This window comes from Ochlerotatus camptorhynchus, unplaced genomic scaffold, assembly GCF_037179485.1.
Source record: "Ochlerotatus camptorhynchus isolate MF236.1 unplaced genomic scaffold, CSIRO-AGI_Acam_v1.1 ptg000539l, whole genome shotgun sequence".
Classification (NCBI taxonomy): Eukaryota; Metazoa; Arthropoda; class Insecta; order Diptera; family Culicidae; genus Ochlerotatus; species Ochlerotatus camptorhynchus.
This window is the reverse complement of record NW_027041022.1, coordinates 1,989,053-2,003,399: the sequence shown is the minus strand read 5'-3', so window position 1 is coordinate 2,003,399 and position 14,347 is coordinate 1,989,053.

The following is a 14,347-nucleotide window of genomic DNA, read 5'->3' as shown; positions in this document are numbered from 1 at the left end:
GACAACTCGACACCCATCGACAGCGAACCAGAATCACAACAAACAAGGTGAAACCGAAAGTTCAGTGTAGTTATTTTGAATTATATTTTTAGAAGTTAGAAATAAAAATAGTGACCTAGTTACATTAGTAATTAAATTACAAGAAGCCTGTACTAATTACTTGTGCTCTGTATCGGTGTGGCAATTATAAATCATAGAAAAGTGAATAAATAAAAGAAATCGAGTCATAAAGACTTGCGTGTTCCCGTTGTGCTCTGTGGTGCTCTGAAAGGAAGAAATTTTGGCACAGAACTACTGTTCTCCGCTGATCCATCGAACATTTGGTCCTTCGAACCGGATTGGACGTCGAAACTCCGACCTTTCTGGAACCTTCCCGTGGAGAAGCAAACCGCCATCGCACCCGTGAGACGAGTCACGTAGGATCCGCCATCGTAGCCACTGAGGGAATCACAAAAGCCCATTGGATTCCGCCATCACGACTGCTGATATAATCGATTCAAGGCAATTCATTGCCTTTAAAAGGTAATTAGCATTCCTATTATTTCTACCTCTCCTTTTTTGGGCTACGCGGTCTTTCGTTTTGCAGAACCGCTGAATCCCGTAACCCGCATTCATCTTTACCGCAGCTGCGTGGAATTATTCAATACAAGGCACTAATTGCCTTCAAAAAGGTAATTAATTTTCCAAATAACATTTACTCTCTCGTGTGAGCTACGCGGTCTTTCGCATTACAGACCCTGCTCAACACCATGTCTACCGATCGACGTATCAAAGGCCTCAAGACAAAGCAGAAGAGCCTGCTTGCGTCGTTCGGCCTCATCAAGGCCTTCGTCGATAGTTACGATGAAGAAACCGGTGCGTGTGAGATCCCGGTTCGCCTAGAAAATCTCGACGCTCTATGGACTGAGTTTAAGCAAGTCCAGTCCGAGCTTGAGACACTTGACGAGGCCACTATCGACCAGCAGTTAAAGCAGCGAACCGATTTCGAGACAGCATACTATCGTGTAAAGGGATTTTTGCTGTTAAACAATAAAACGCCTTCCACACCCCGCCTGAATACTTCTTTGAGCTCGCAAATCCCTGCTTCTTCATCGTCGCATGTCCGCTTACCTGATGTGAAGCTGCCCGTCTTTAATGGAAACCTAGACAACTGGCTCAACTTCCATGACTTGTTCGTTTCGCTGGTTCACGCATCGCTCGAGTTGTCCAATATCCAGAAGTTTTATTATCTGCGTTCTTCTTTGGCTGGAGATGCCCTGAAGCTGGTTCAAACGATTCCTATAAGTGCAAACAACTATCCAGTCGCCTGGAACCTGCTGGTAGACCATTTTCAAAATCCTTCTCGATTGAAGCAATCCTACCTTGACGCTCTTTTCGAGTTTCCTACGTTGAAACGTGAATCTGCTGCCGAACTTCATTCGCTGGTTGAAAAGTTTGAGGCCAATGTCAAGGTCTTGAAGCAGCTTGGTGAAAAGACTGAGTTTTGGGATATCATCCTTATACGAATGCTGAGCATCCGTTTGGACCCAACCACTCGACGAGACTGGGAGGAGTATTCGTCAACGAAGGATTCCATCGCCTTCAACAATCTTACGTCTTTTATTCAGCGAAGAGTAACTGTCCTACAAACAATTCAAGGGAAAGTTGTGGAAGCTCCAGCGTTCACTCAGCAGCTCAAGAAATCTGCTCAACGTCCGGTTGCCAGTCATGGGGCCAGCCAATTCAACTCCGGTCGGAAATGTATCGTCTGCTCCGATCACCATCCGCTCTATTTGTGTTTGTCGTTCGCCAAACTCGACTTGGTGGCTAAGGAAAGGGAGGTTCGACGACATCAACTCTGCCGTAACTGCCTTCGACAGGGTCATCATGCTCGGGACTGTCCATCGGCTAGTTCTTGCCGTAAATGTCGAGGTCGCCACCACACCCAGCTCTGCTCTGAGGAGAAGTCAGTCGCTGCGAACTCCAGGACTACGGATTCTTCTCAAACCAAAACACCAACTACTTCTACGTCTGGTGAACAACCAATGGCATCCGTGTCAGCTACCCTCTATGAACCTACCAGCTACGCGAGCACTGGACAAGCACGAAAGAACGTACTTCTGGCAACAGCAATCGTCAATATGGTCGACGACAATGGGACTGCACATATCGCAAGAGCTCTCCTCGATTCCGGTAGTGAATGCTGCTTTATTACCGAATCTTTCTCGCAGCTTGTCAAGGCAAAGCGCTACAAAGTCTCTGTACCGATTTCGGGGATAGGACAATCATCGACATATGCAAGGTACAAGATCGTCTCTACTGTTCGTTCGAGAGTTTGCGATTACTCCACCTCGGCTGAATTCCTGGTCCTGCCTAAGGTTACCATAGATCTACCGACTGCTTCTTTCGATGCTGGCTCGTGGAAAATTCCTCCTGGTGTTCAATTAGCCGACCCGGCTTTCTACAATGCAAACCCCATCGACATTATCATTGGCGCTGAAGTGTTCTTCGATCTATTCAAAGTTTCTGGGCGTATTCAACTTGGCAATTCTCTTCCGACCTTGGTTAACTCGGTCCTCGGTTGGATAGTATCTGGAAAGGCTTCGTACGGTACTCCTACGACTCCAGTAATCGCCAACGTTGCCACTGTTGCTGAACTACACCAGTGGATGGAGAAATTCTGGGCCATCGAAGAAAACGACACTTCACCTTGCTACTCCGTCGAAGAAGCAGCTTGTGAAGAACACTTTCAACGAACGGTTAGGCGCAACTCTGAAGGAAGGTACATCGTTCGTTTACCGATAAAGGATGACGTCATCAAGCAAATTGGTGACAACCGTCGCACTGCTGTTCGCCGTTTTCGGATGCTGGAAGGTCGCCTCGGTCGCAACTCCGAACTTGCCCAGCAATATCGTGACTTCATAGACGAGTACCTTGCTTTGGGTCACATGAAGCAAGTCTTTGACTATCAATCACCTCCGTCTCCATGCTATCACATGCCTCACCACGCTGTAGTTCGAGAAGAGAGTACTACAACAAAGCTACGAGTAGTCTTCGATGCATCTTGTAGGACTCCAGAAGGACCATCGCTTAACGATGCACTCATGGTAGGCCCAACCGTCCAGCAAGAGATCCGTTCAATCATCATGCGTTCCAGAATCCGTCGAGTGATGATCATCGCTGACGCCAAGCAGATGTATCGTCAAGTCTTAGTAGACGAGCGTGACACTCCGCTTCTACGAATAGTCTGGACGCCATCACTGGACCAGCCATTGGGTACCTACGAGCTCCTAACAGTTACCTACGGTACTGCAAGCGCACCGTTTCTCGCTACTCGAGTTCTCCTGCAACTGGCAGACGACGAGAAGGACAGTTATCCTGAAGCAGCTGAGGTATTGCGTAAGGAATTCTACGTAGACGACCTTTTCTCGGGAGCAAGCAGCATCGAAGAAGCAACTAAGCTCCGTCAGCAGCTAGAAGCACTCCTAGCCAGAGGCGGATTTCAACTTAGAAAATGGGCATCTAACGAAGAAGCAGTTTTTGAAGGTCTCGCACCGGAAAACCGAGCTCTCAAAGCCTCAATTGATCTGGATCGTGACCAATGCATTAAGTCTTTGGGTCTTCATTGGGAACCCGCTTCGGATCAACTGAAATACCGCATCGAGCTTCCGGCGGACTCGACTGATTTTCCTCTCACTAAGCGAATAGCTCTATCGCAAATTGCTCGCCTTTTCGACCCACTTGGTCTACTGGGTCCGGTCGTAATCTCCGCTAAACTCTTCATGCAAGCACTCTGGACGCTGAAGGACGACGATGGTAAAATTTGGAACTGGGACCAAGAGCTTCCGATGCCAATAAGAGAACGTTGGCATACTTACCGATCTCAGCTACCACTTCTCAACAACCTTCGTATCGAGCGGTACATACTTTCATCAAATCCGTCAAGCGTGCAGTACCACTTCTTCTCGGACGCTTCTGAGCAAGCATACGGCGCGTGCTGTTACATTCGATCGGCAGACTCTTCTGGAGCAGTTAAGGTAGCACTTCTAACAGCGAGATCAAAGGTAGCACCCTTGAAACAGCAGAGTATTCCTCGCCTTGAACTATGTGGAGCACTTCTCGCTGCACAACTCCACCAAAAGGTCTCGGCTTCTCTTGAACTTCCGGGAGAATCTTTCTTCTGGGTCGACTCTACGACAGTCATCAGCTGGTTGAAAGCTACGCCGTCAACGTGGACTACCTTCGTAGCAAATCGGGTCTCTAAAATCCAGTTGGCAACTCAGAACTGTTCCTGGAACCATGTCTCTGGGCAAGAAAATCCTGCAGACCTTCTGTCCCGAGGAATTCTGGCAGAAAACCTGATCGAAAATCAACTCTGGTGGCAAGGACCACCGTGGCTACAGCTAAAACAACCTTCTTGGCCAATTGGACAATCCAACAACGAACCAAACAGTGATGCTCTCGAGGCAGCAAGAAATCGACCAACAACTGTCTGTCAGGCATCAGCCGAACCATCGTTCATCGACCTATACGTGGACAAGTTCTCTGACTACAATCGAATGCTCAGAGTAACCGCTTACTGCCGCCGGTTTATCCAGCATTGTCGTCGAACTCCAATTGCAAATCTCACAACCTACGTCACGACGGAGGAAAAGAACGCAGCCGAAGCAATCCTCATCCGGCTGATTCAACAGAAATTCTTCGCAGAAGAGTGGAAGCAGCTCGAGCAATCAAAACCTATTTCGCTCAAATCCCGCTTACGTTGGTTCCATCCGTTTCTGTCTGTGGATCATCTAATTCGCATTGGAGGTCGACTAAATCAAGCGCCACAACCGTACGATAGTAAACATCAGATTATTCTCCCCGCTTCTCATGCTTTCTCCACGCTTTTGGTTCGTTCGCACCACGAAAGGCACTTGCATGCGGCTCCCCAGCTACTGGTCACCATCCTTCGCTTACGGTATTGGATCACAGGGGCCAGAAGCCTAGCCAGATCCATCATGCACAATTGCATCACCTGCGTCAGAGCTCGCCCTAAACTTCTGGAGCAATTTATGGCCGAGCTACCAGCTGCACGAATTACCGCAACCCGTCCGTTTTCCGTAACCGGCGTTGATTACTGGGGACCAATCTCGCTACAGCCAACACATCGTCGAGCAGCACCACGTAAGGCCTACGTAGCAGTTTTTGTGTGCTTTTCTTCAAGCGCTAAGGCGTTTTGTCTCTCGCCGAGGTCTTTGTAGCGATATCTACAGCGACAATGGTCGCAATTTCGTTGGAGCCGCCAACGAACTGCGGAAACTTGTCTGCAGCAAGGAACACCAACAAGAAGTAGCTCGAGAATGTGCCGATAATGGAATTCGTTGGCACTTCAATCCGCCAAAAGCATCACATTTCGGTGGTCTGTGGGAAGCTGCTATTCGATCGGCCCAAAAGCATTTCGTCCGTGTACTTGGTACTCACTCCCTCGCCCAAGACGATATGGAAACACTCCTGGTGCAAATTGAATGTTGCCTCAACTCTCGCCCCATCGTTCCACTCAGCGACGATTCTTCCGACTTCGAGCCACTTACGCCTGGTCACTTCCTAATTGGATCTGCATTGAAGGCTGTTCCGGATTCAGATGTAACCGAAATTCCAGTAAATCGCTTGCGACAGTGGCAACAAACGCAGAAATTGTTCCAGCTAATTTGGAAAAGGTGGAAAACAGAGTACCTTTCAACGCTGCAACTTCGAGCGAAATGGTGCAATCATCCAATTAGCATCCAGCAAAATCAACTGGTACTACTGAAGGACGAAAACGCACCTCCAATGTCCTGGCAGACTGCCAGAATCATCGATATCCATCCCGGACTTGATGGTGTCACTCGGGTAGTCACTGTAAAAACACCGACCGGTCGCTACACTCGTCCGGTTTCGAAGATTTGTCTGCTGCCGATTCCACCCACGCAAAACAACACCATCGAAAGCCCCGACGATTCACTCAACGGCAAAACTCCAAAAGATTCCAACGAAGCTCATCCGTCTGCAAATGGTTCCACTTCGGATCACCTAAAATGAAAATATACAAGGCCCTTTTGATTAAGGGACAAGGTAAGAACCTGTCCAAATTCTATAAATAGTTTGAAACCCTCTACCGGGTCTCTTTTTTGAATGTTTATTTTCCATGCTGAATCTGCTGATAGTCTTCGCGACGAGTATTTGACATCTGCCACAAACGTCATCATCATGGTTTCATCGACAACACGAGGGGACATCAACGAATGACGAAACGAATTAGGCGAACATCGATTTATCTGTCAGAAATGAGATTTCTGAAGGGGCCAGCATGTTCGTACATCGACGAAAAGTGTATCGGCGCGCCATCTAGGAGTCAACCCTCATGGACCGACAGCATAAACCATTCTCGTTCGTCGATCATGGCGCCCGGCTAAAAAGAGAATTGTCGGTCTCACTCTATCCGGTCTTCTGCAAAATGGAGGAATCCCCTATAAAAGGCCGACTTGTCAACGTGCTCGTCCTCTTTTTCGTGCGACAACTCGACACCCATCGACAGCGAACCAGAATCACAACAAACAAGGTGAAACCGAAAGTTCAGTGTAGTTTTTTTGAATTATATTTTTAGAAGTTTAGAAATAAAAGTAGTGACCTAGTTACGTTAGTAATTAAATTATAAAAGTCTGTAGCTATTCACTTGTGCTCTATATCGGTGTAGTTATTAGAAATTATAGGAAAGTGAAAATAAAAGAAATCGAATCATAAAGACTGTTGTGTTCCCGTTGTGCTCTGTGGTGCCCTTAAAGAAAGAAAATTTGGCACAGAACTACTGTTCTCCGCTGATCCATCGAACAGCATCCATGAACTGAATGGGATTTGTAAGTTCAAATCCCACGGGCTGTCGTATATTTTTTCGCAATTTTTCACATATACGTGTCCTTACAATCATGTGTGATTTGCTGCTCAGCGTAGTCGATAACTTTAGAAAAGTATTTCTAACGAAACTAGGAATACTTCCAGGATACCAGTATCTTATAGGCCTATACGCTTGCTCGGTACAGTTAGAAAACAACTGAAAAGAATTATCAGGCTGACAGTGATCGAGAGCGCTGAGAAGTCGTCCAAACAAAAATGAAAGTGAAAATCATTGTTGCGCCGCGAAAGCGATCCAACTGGAACAAGAAAAAGAAGAAAGCCTGATTGGTTTGGTATGTTTGGAGCGCGGGACTCCAAGGTGGCAGAGAGAGGCAAATAGCTTCCTCCCTTATTACCTCAAGATTTTGAAAATTGTTCATGTTCTTGAATCTTTAGGCAGCTTTTGGGAAAAGGGATGGTAATGACAAGTATCTAGTCCATATTTTTTTTTCAAATAGTTTGTATAAACAAATGTATTTGCAGGGGGCGAGCACATATTCAAATTGTAGCATTTTTCTGGTAATTAATTTATTTGTAGGGGTTGTTGAAATCTCTTGCACGTATTAAAATTTATTTTGCTCATGTATTTTATCTCGCAAGCTTTTTAAAATATTTTTGATTGCGTCATTTTGTTGAATTTTGGACTGATACAAATTGTACTTGGCACAATACTTGACAAAAGAGTTTGAACTTGAATTAATTAATATCATGACGAGATTTTGAACTGCGATGAATCTTCAATACTGTGGGTCTCAATTAAAATCTGAGGTTTAATTTTTTCACATTTAAATCCATAGAAGTTAGAATTTACCTCGAGATCCAGGACATTAAAAACAATATTCTAAGCATTGAAATTTGTTACAAGATTCTGAAACGAAGATTGATAGAGTTTAAACGATCACAGATATAGAAACACACGTATTTTTTTTTACTAACAAAGAACTCACTACTTTATTTGTGACTTTATTAAAAAGTATTTCAATGAAAATTTTTTAAGAATGTTTAGAAGAACGGAATGCTTAAAATAAATCTAAATGAATTCTGAGGATTGAATACTCCGCAAGTCAAACGCGCATTTTTTGCCTGAGGATTGGAGGAAAAACCTCAAGTCCCCTAATTAATTAATGTATGAGCTAGGTAAAGGAGTGCGCATTTGACTATTACTGTCACATTAATCGCCCTTCGCTCAATTTCAACTTCTACTCAATTTTCACGCTGCGGTATTCTATCGGATAGTATTTCCAACTAACTCTAAATCAAAGGATTACCTATATTTTCAAATCTAAGAACTGTATTTTTAACACAACGTTCTCAAGCCAAGCTGTGCATGCCCATAAGAATTGTCTTCCAAATGTCTGGTTCCACAGAAATTAAAATGTCTTCAAAATGAAGACATATGGCAGCTGTACGATGACCTGCTGAGTGCCCAATACCACACCCACAGACATACAGACTGTACTATCCACTCTCAATCATCGTACAAGCATTTAACGATCAGCGCTGGTGTCGGATCACATTTACGTTCCTATAGAATCCATTTAACTTGTTTCCGAAATTGTTTGCATACACGCTATAGTTACTAGTTTTTAGTAGACATAGGGGTGGAACTTCCCTTTTTCTTCTCCGTCCGTAATTACCAAGACAAGCATTTTTTTTTTAAATTTCGGTAAGCAGATTTTGCAAACATCATTTGAGTGTGGAATGTTGTCAAAGCCTTTTGTGTACATGGGCGCTACAGGGTTAAATTGTTTAACGTAGGACTACGTCTTTGTTGACTGGGGTGCAAATCAAAAAATAGTGTTAGGTTTTAAACTCTTATAACTTGGCCATTCATTGGTGGATTTAAATTAACTTCACACTCTTTGAATCAGAATTGATGTAAGATTTGATTGGTTTAAAGATCATAGTACTTTATCGTTAGCAAAATTTTGAAAACTGATCAAACTCTTAGGCCGCAATCAACCAATCACGTGCTCGCTTGCTATGACTATCGAGAGAACAGAGAGAGAGAGATTACTACACCCAACCGGTGGATGTAAGATTCGCTTACAATTATGTGGGATTCATCATCAGAGGATGTAAGTGGAGACCGCATGAACCGAGGATGCGATATACTTAGCTGCGGTCCAATGCAAGAAAATTGGAGACCGAAAAATGTAGAGTGTATTAGTGAGGTAAATTAATTATGCCGAAAGAAAAAAAATAGGAAAAAGGTTGCCGACTGGACTCGAACAACGAACGTTGCGATTATCAGACCTGTGCTTTCTCCACTGCTCTCTCCATGCTTGTGAATAAGGATAGCCTAAAAGCAAACAAGAAGCGCTCATTTCCTCTCACACTCGACTTCGTATGCTTTTTCTGCTGGAGAGATTCGAGGCAAGGGTGTGCGTCGTTCTACCATGTTATACATAAAAATCAAGGCAAATGCTTGCTTGTGTAGGTGAAAGCACAGACAGAACACGAAATAAAAAAGGCAAAAAACCATTACATCGCCTGCAAGGTCAACTTCTAACATTCGCTACGATGTTCATGAACAGAGGATGATAGGAAATGGAACTAACATTCATTGTAATAGATTTTTGGTTTGCGTGTAGGATACGTTACTTTATTAAACAGACTCTTAGCCATTGGCTGGTTTGTCTCTGGATGGGCGACGCCCAGTTGCGAGGTTATAAAAGAGCTTACCTGCACGTTTTGCTTCAGATAGTCTGGAGATGAGACGGTTGTCACGGTATGCCATACACGATTGATGAGACTAACTCAAATTTGAATAGGATTTATTTCAAAATAGTAGAAAGTGAGTGAAATTTTTCTCAAAAATATGGTTGAAAAAAAGAAAAAAAAAACTACATCTTTTAAGTCTTTGAGTACACTAGTACACAGTCAATGAGATTAACTCAAGATTGGGTCGAGATTGACTTAAAATTAAAAAAAAGGTTACTTAGTGAATACCTTCTTGAATACCGTAGAACCCCGTTTAGCTAAAATTTCATTTAAACGGCACTCACTTTGAATTTGTTAAACGGGAATCCCTTTAGTGTCCAATGGCGCTAAGCAATGTAATGCAGTTGTGAGTTGAATTGGACTCAGGTATTGAGTTACTTTTATCGGCCGTGTAGATCAATAATTTTTTTCTCGATTTTCGTCATATTTGAGGAAAATTTGACCCACTCAGTTAGTAACCACAATTTCACGATTTTAAGTGAAACGTTCAGTGATGTCATGGTGGTTAAAACTGGTGACCCTAGAGGGTTACCGGATATTGAAAAAAATATCTATATCCTACAAGAGAGCGAAGGCTTATTGGAAGGTGAAGGTTGAGTATAGAATTTGGCTTACAGGTGGTATTAATAAATAATTTACTTAACTTGACATCTTTAATTGATAGAACGTTTCTGTCTTTAGAACGGTTTTTCAAGTGAAAGAAACTAATTGGATGATGTAGATCAAACTAGTATACTGTTTTCCTTCTTATTGCTACACACTTAGAAATTCATACCGACTTCGGTAATATTTTACCAAACTTTCAACAGCTGAACGTTCGGTAAAACTTTGGCCCTTATTTCAAAAGCTGTTTCACTAAATCTTAGTTTCAAAACACTGTCAGCCATGTTAAAAAAAAAATCGAGTTTTACCATTGCGGTGAAGTTTTCCTTATTTTGAAGCTCTTAAACTAATTAATTAAAATGCCTGATTTTTACCAAACAGTTCAGCTGTTGATAGTTTGGTAAAAAATTAACCGAGTCGGTAATTAGTTCTAAGTGTATAGAGTACCATTTCACATCTTATTGCTTTAACTTGAAACTTCGACTATATAGAAGGTACTGTTCTCGGACAAAGTTGTTCTGATGAATATGACCTATTGGATGATGGACAGCTCAGTTCAAAATTCACTCACCATGTGACGCTAGTGTGTAATTTGATATCTTATTGCTTACTTTAACTTGACAGTACGACTAGATAAAAGTCTGCTGTCTGCAGTTCTGAATGACAAGGCCTCTATCGTATCTCACTCGAAAAAATCACTAAACACTAGCGCCATTTGATACTAATAGCTTGCTTAAGTCGACATCTCGACTAGATAGAAGGTTGCTGTCAACAAGACCTATTGTATAGTGGACAGGTCAGTTCTAAAGTCTCACACCAGGCCCAGTGAGTATGCGATTTAACTTATAATTGGGTTCTTTAATTTTGAAAAATGTATCGTTTTTTATTCATCATCTGAAAGAGCTTCGTTTTCTGAGCACAGCGATATTTTTTCGAATCCACACACTTTCATCTCGATTTTTAAATTTAGATTTAAGGCAAAATAACAACTTCACTGTTTGACACTAAACTAACAAACTGACAGCTCGCTCCCATACAAAGTGACACCGAGGGGCGCTAATAAGGTGATTTTTGCAAATGTAATAGTACTTATTTAAAATAGTTCCAGTGTACCAAAATTGATTAAATGTTGGGTTTGGGTTCCATTTTTTATACAGATTACGAATATGCATTTACCTCAATATCCTTAAAGAACCCAATTACTTGCAAAGCTCAACTAGATAGATGGTTGCTGTTTTTTAACAAAGTTGATCAGATTTATAAGAACTATTGTATGGTGGCCTGTTTAGTTGAACATTTCATCACCAGTGTACGAACTACCTTTGCCCGAGTTGTTCATATGAACGAGACCTATTTGATAGTTTACAGTTTTCTTCATAATTATATCACCAGGGAAGTGAAGGTGCCTTTAAAATAAAGATTCGCACTTTCAACTTTCATTTCTTCTGCTGTTTTGGGACTGCCTTTTTTACTTATGAATGGAGATTACACGAATGCAACGTATTGGCTTTTAACGTATCCAAGTAGCATTGCAAGTTTTATCGTGGTTTTATAGCATTCTACAAGTCTAAATAATGGTCTTCAGAACCCTCATAAAACAAAAATTGTTACATGGGTATTGATTTGTCAGTATACTATTTGCAACTTTCATGGCATACATTAGTGAAACAAAGCCCAAGACAAAGACTTAATAAAATGGTACCATAATGTTTTATATTTATATACAGCCCTACGCCTTGTGTAAACAAGGATAGATCAGTTCAAACTCACAACAATATGTTAATATAAAACAATTTAACGGACGTTAAATTTATTGAATTCCAGCGTTTGGTATTTGATAGATTTTTGTTTGAACACAGATAAAGGAAAAACTCTAATGAGATTCAGTTTATCTGTCATTATTTTGCAACATTAAAATGTAATAATGTAGTGTGACGTACTTATATGTATTTTAAGCCAGTTTGTTATATGAAATGCATTTTGAACAGCAAAATTTTACTATGATTACTGAAAATAACCATTATTCAGTAAGTATCTGCAAATTGGTTGTTCATGTTTGGAACCTTATTTTGAATGGGATCGAAACCTTTTTTTTTAATATTAATTTCTCCTATTTTCAAAACATTGAATTGAATATTTGTTTATTTTAGAATTAAATTTAAAATCAATATTTTCTAATTAAAATTTAAATTATGAAGCAAAAACAATCTCGTTTTCCAACGTCTATAATGTGGGTGTAGGACACAACCCTTAATTTTTGTTTCTTGTATTTACAAAATATTATGGACGAAGATTGCCGTTCTGTTAAGGATGCATTAAAACATTACCCAAAATTCTGTTTTAATGCTGAGAATATACTGAACCAGTTTGTCGATCTGATGAAGATCTCGAGATTTAAATTAAATAAAATGATTTGCAAAGAACACATATGAATGTTCAAATGTTAATGTAATGGTGGGTTAGAAGTAATGAAAATTGCAATCATCCCAGGACCGTTAAAGTTCAAATGAATATCTCATAACTGGAAACTTAGTTTTAAGTTTCTTAAAAGCATTTCAGTCCTCATTTAACTTTACTGACTTTAAAATAAAAATTGTTTTGGAAATTATTGTTTAACCTTTAATTATGGTCAATTGATCTAAGTATTTCTTTGAAACGTAAAAAAAAACTCAATCAGATTAGAACAAATGCTCACTCTGATAATATTTCAAGTAATTTAATGTAATTATTTCCATTAAGATTATTCATAAAAGCAGCAGCTGAAGGTCAACCCATTTAGAGGTAGACAACTATTCCATAAATAGAACACACCTATCGAGGTCCACGTACCAATACGGCAGACACCCAAACCAAACCGTCATGCAAATCGATAAATAGTGGGCTGAATCCTTAGATAATTGGAACGAATTAGAATGTATCGTCCGGCATCAATATTTCACCACATCCCATCAAGACCAGGGAGAACATCTCTCTAGGAGCTGCACAACATTCAAAATGGTGTGGTACTAAAATAATCTACCAACGTCGTCGTCTTCGATGATCCCCAGGCCACGTTTGAACATCGTCGCCGTCATTCATCTTCCACCTCTGTAATTTATTTGATCCATCCTCATCCCTGGCAACCACCAGACACAGACAAGACAGAGCAGAGAAATCCATTCAAACACACGTGCTGAAGGAGCTGTTATGCGAGATGAGTCCCGTCCCGTAGTTGATATGATGCGGGTCTCGAGCGAAGATTCCCGTCGAGAGATGCCGAGATAAATAGGGTAGGATGTGAAGAATTGATTGCCAGCTAACCGACGATGATGACAACACAACCCGCCCATGTCAAACGAGATAGAGAAGCTTTGGCGGTCAGGACTACAACATTCGGAAGGGTAAGTTGTGCTGTGCCTTCTGCTGAAAGATGATGTCGCCCACTGATAAAACGATGCAGCTCTAGACATCCGGGACCCCCGAAGGGGGGGGGGGGGGGTTGGGCTGGGGAGTGGTTTAGTTTTCCTCATTAATAGTGAAAATGTGAACGGACGAGAATCGATTTCTCAGTATCGGGTGACGCCGTTGGTTGGTCGGTGCACTATGGGGATTCAGGTGGCCAATAATCGAAAATTGACTTTGTCCTATTTGTGATTCGTGTTTGCGAATCGGCACGGTCACATAATTTTGTAAAATGTTGCCCATAGGTAGATTTTATGACTATGCGAACCAAAAAAAAAAAAAAATTCGGAACATTCATGGTGGATATTTTTCTCGGAAAATTTAAGGTTAAGTCATCCCGGACATCTCGTACTTTGAAAATTCATAACTCATTAATAAAGATTTGTAGAAAGAACGTTGCGTAGGGGAGGTGGAAGAAATTCACAAGAAAAATCAGGGAAAAGCATAGTCAGGGAATTATTTTTTTAACAATTTTGTTCATACTTCAATACTTCTTATCTATAACTGGTGATGATTATAGAGTTGTGTCTCTTACCTGTTTTTAGTTATGACCAAAAATCTAACAACCAAGGTTGCAGATGCTCATTACAGCTAAAATGCTATTTTTCGGATTTATGAAGCTATGAGATGTTTTAATGATAATTCTTATTAACAAGATGCAACAAGAGAAGGTAAAGTGTGTATATGA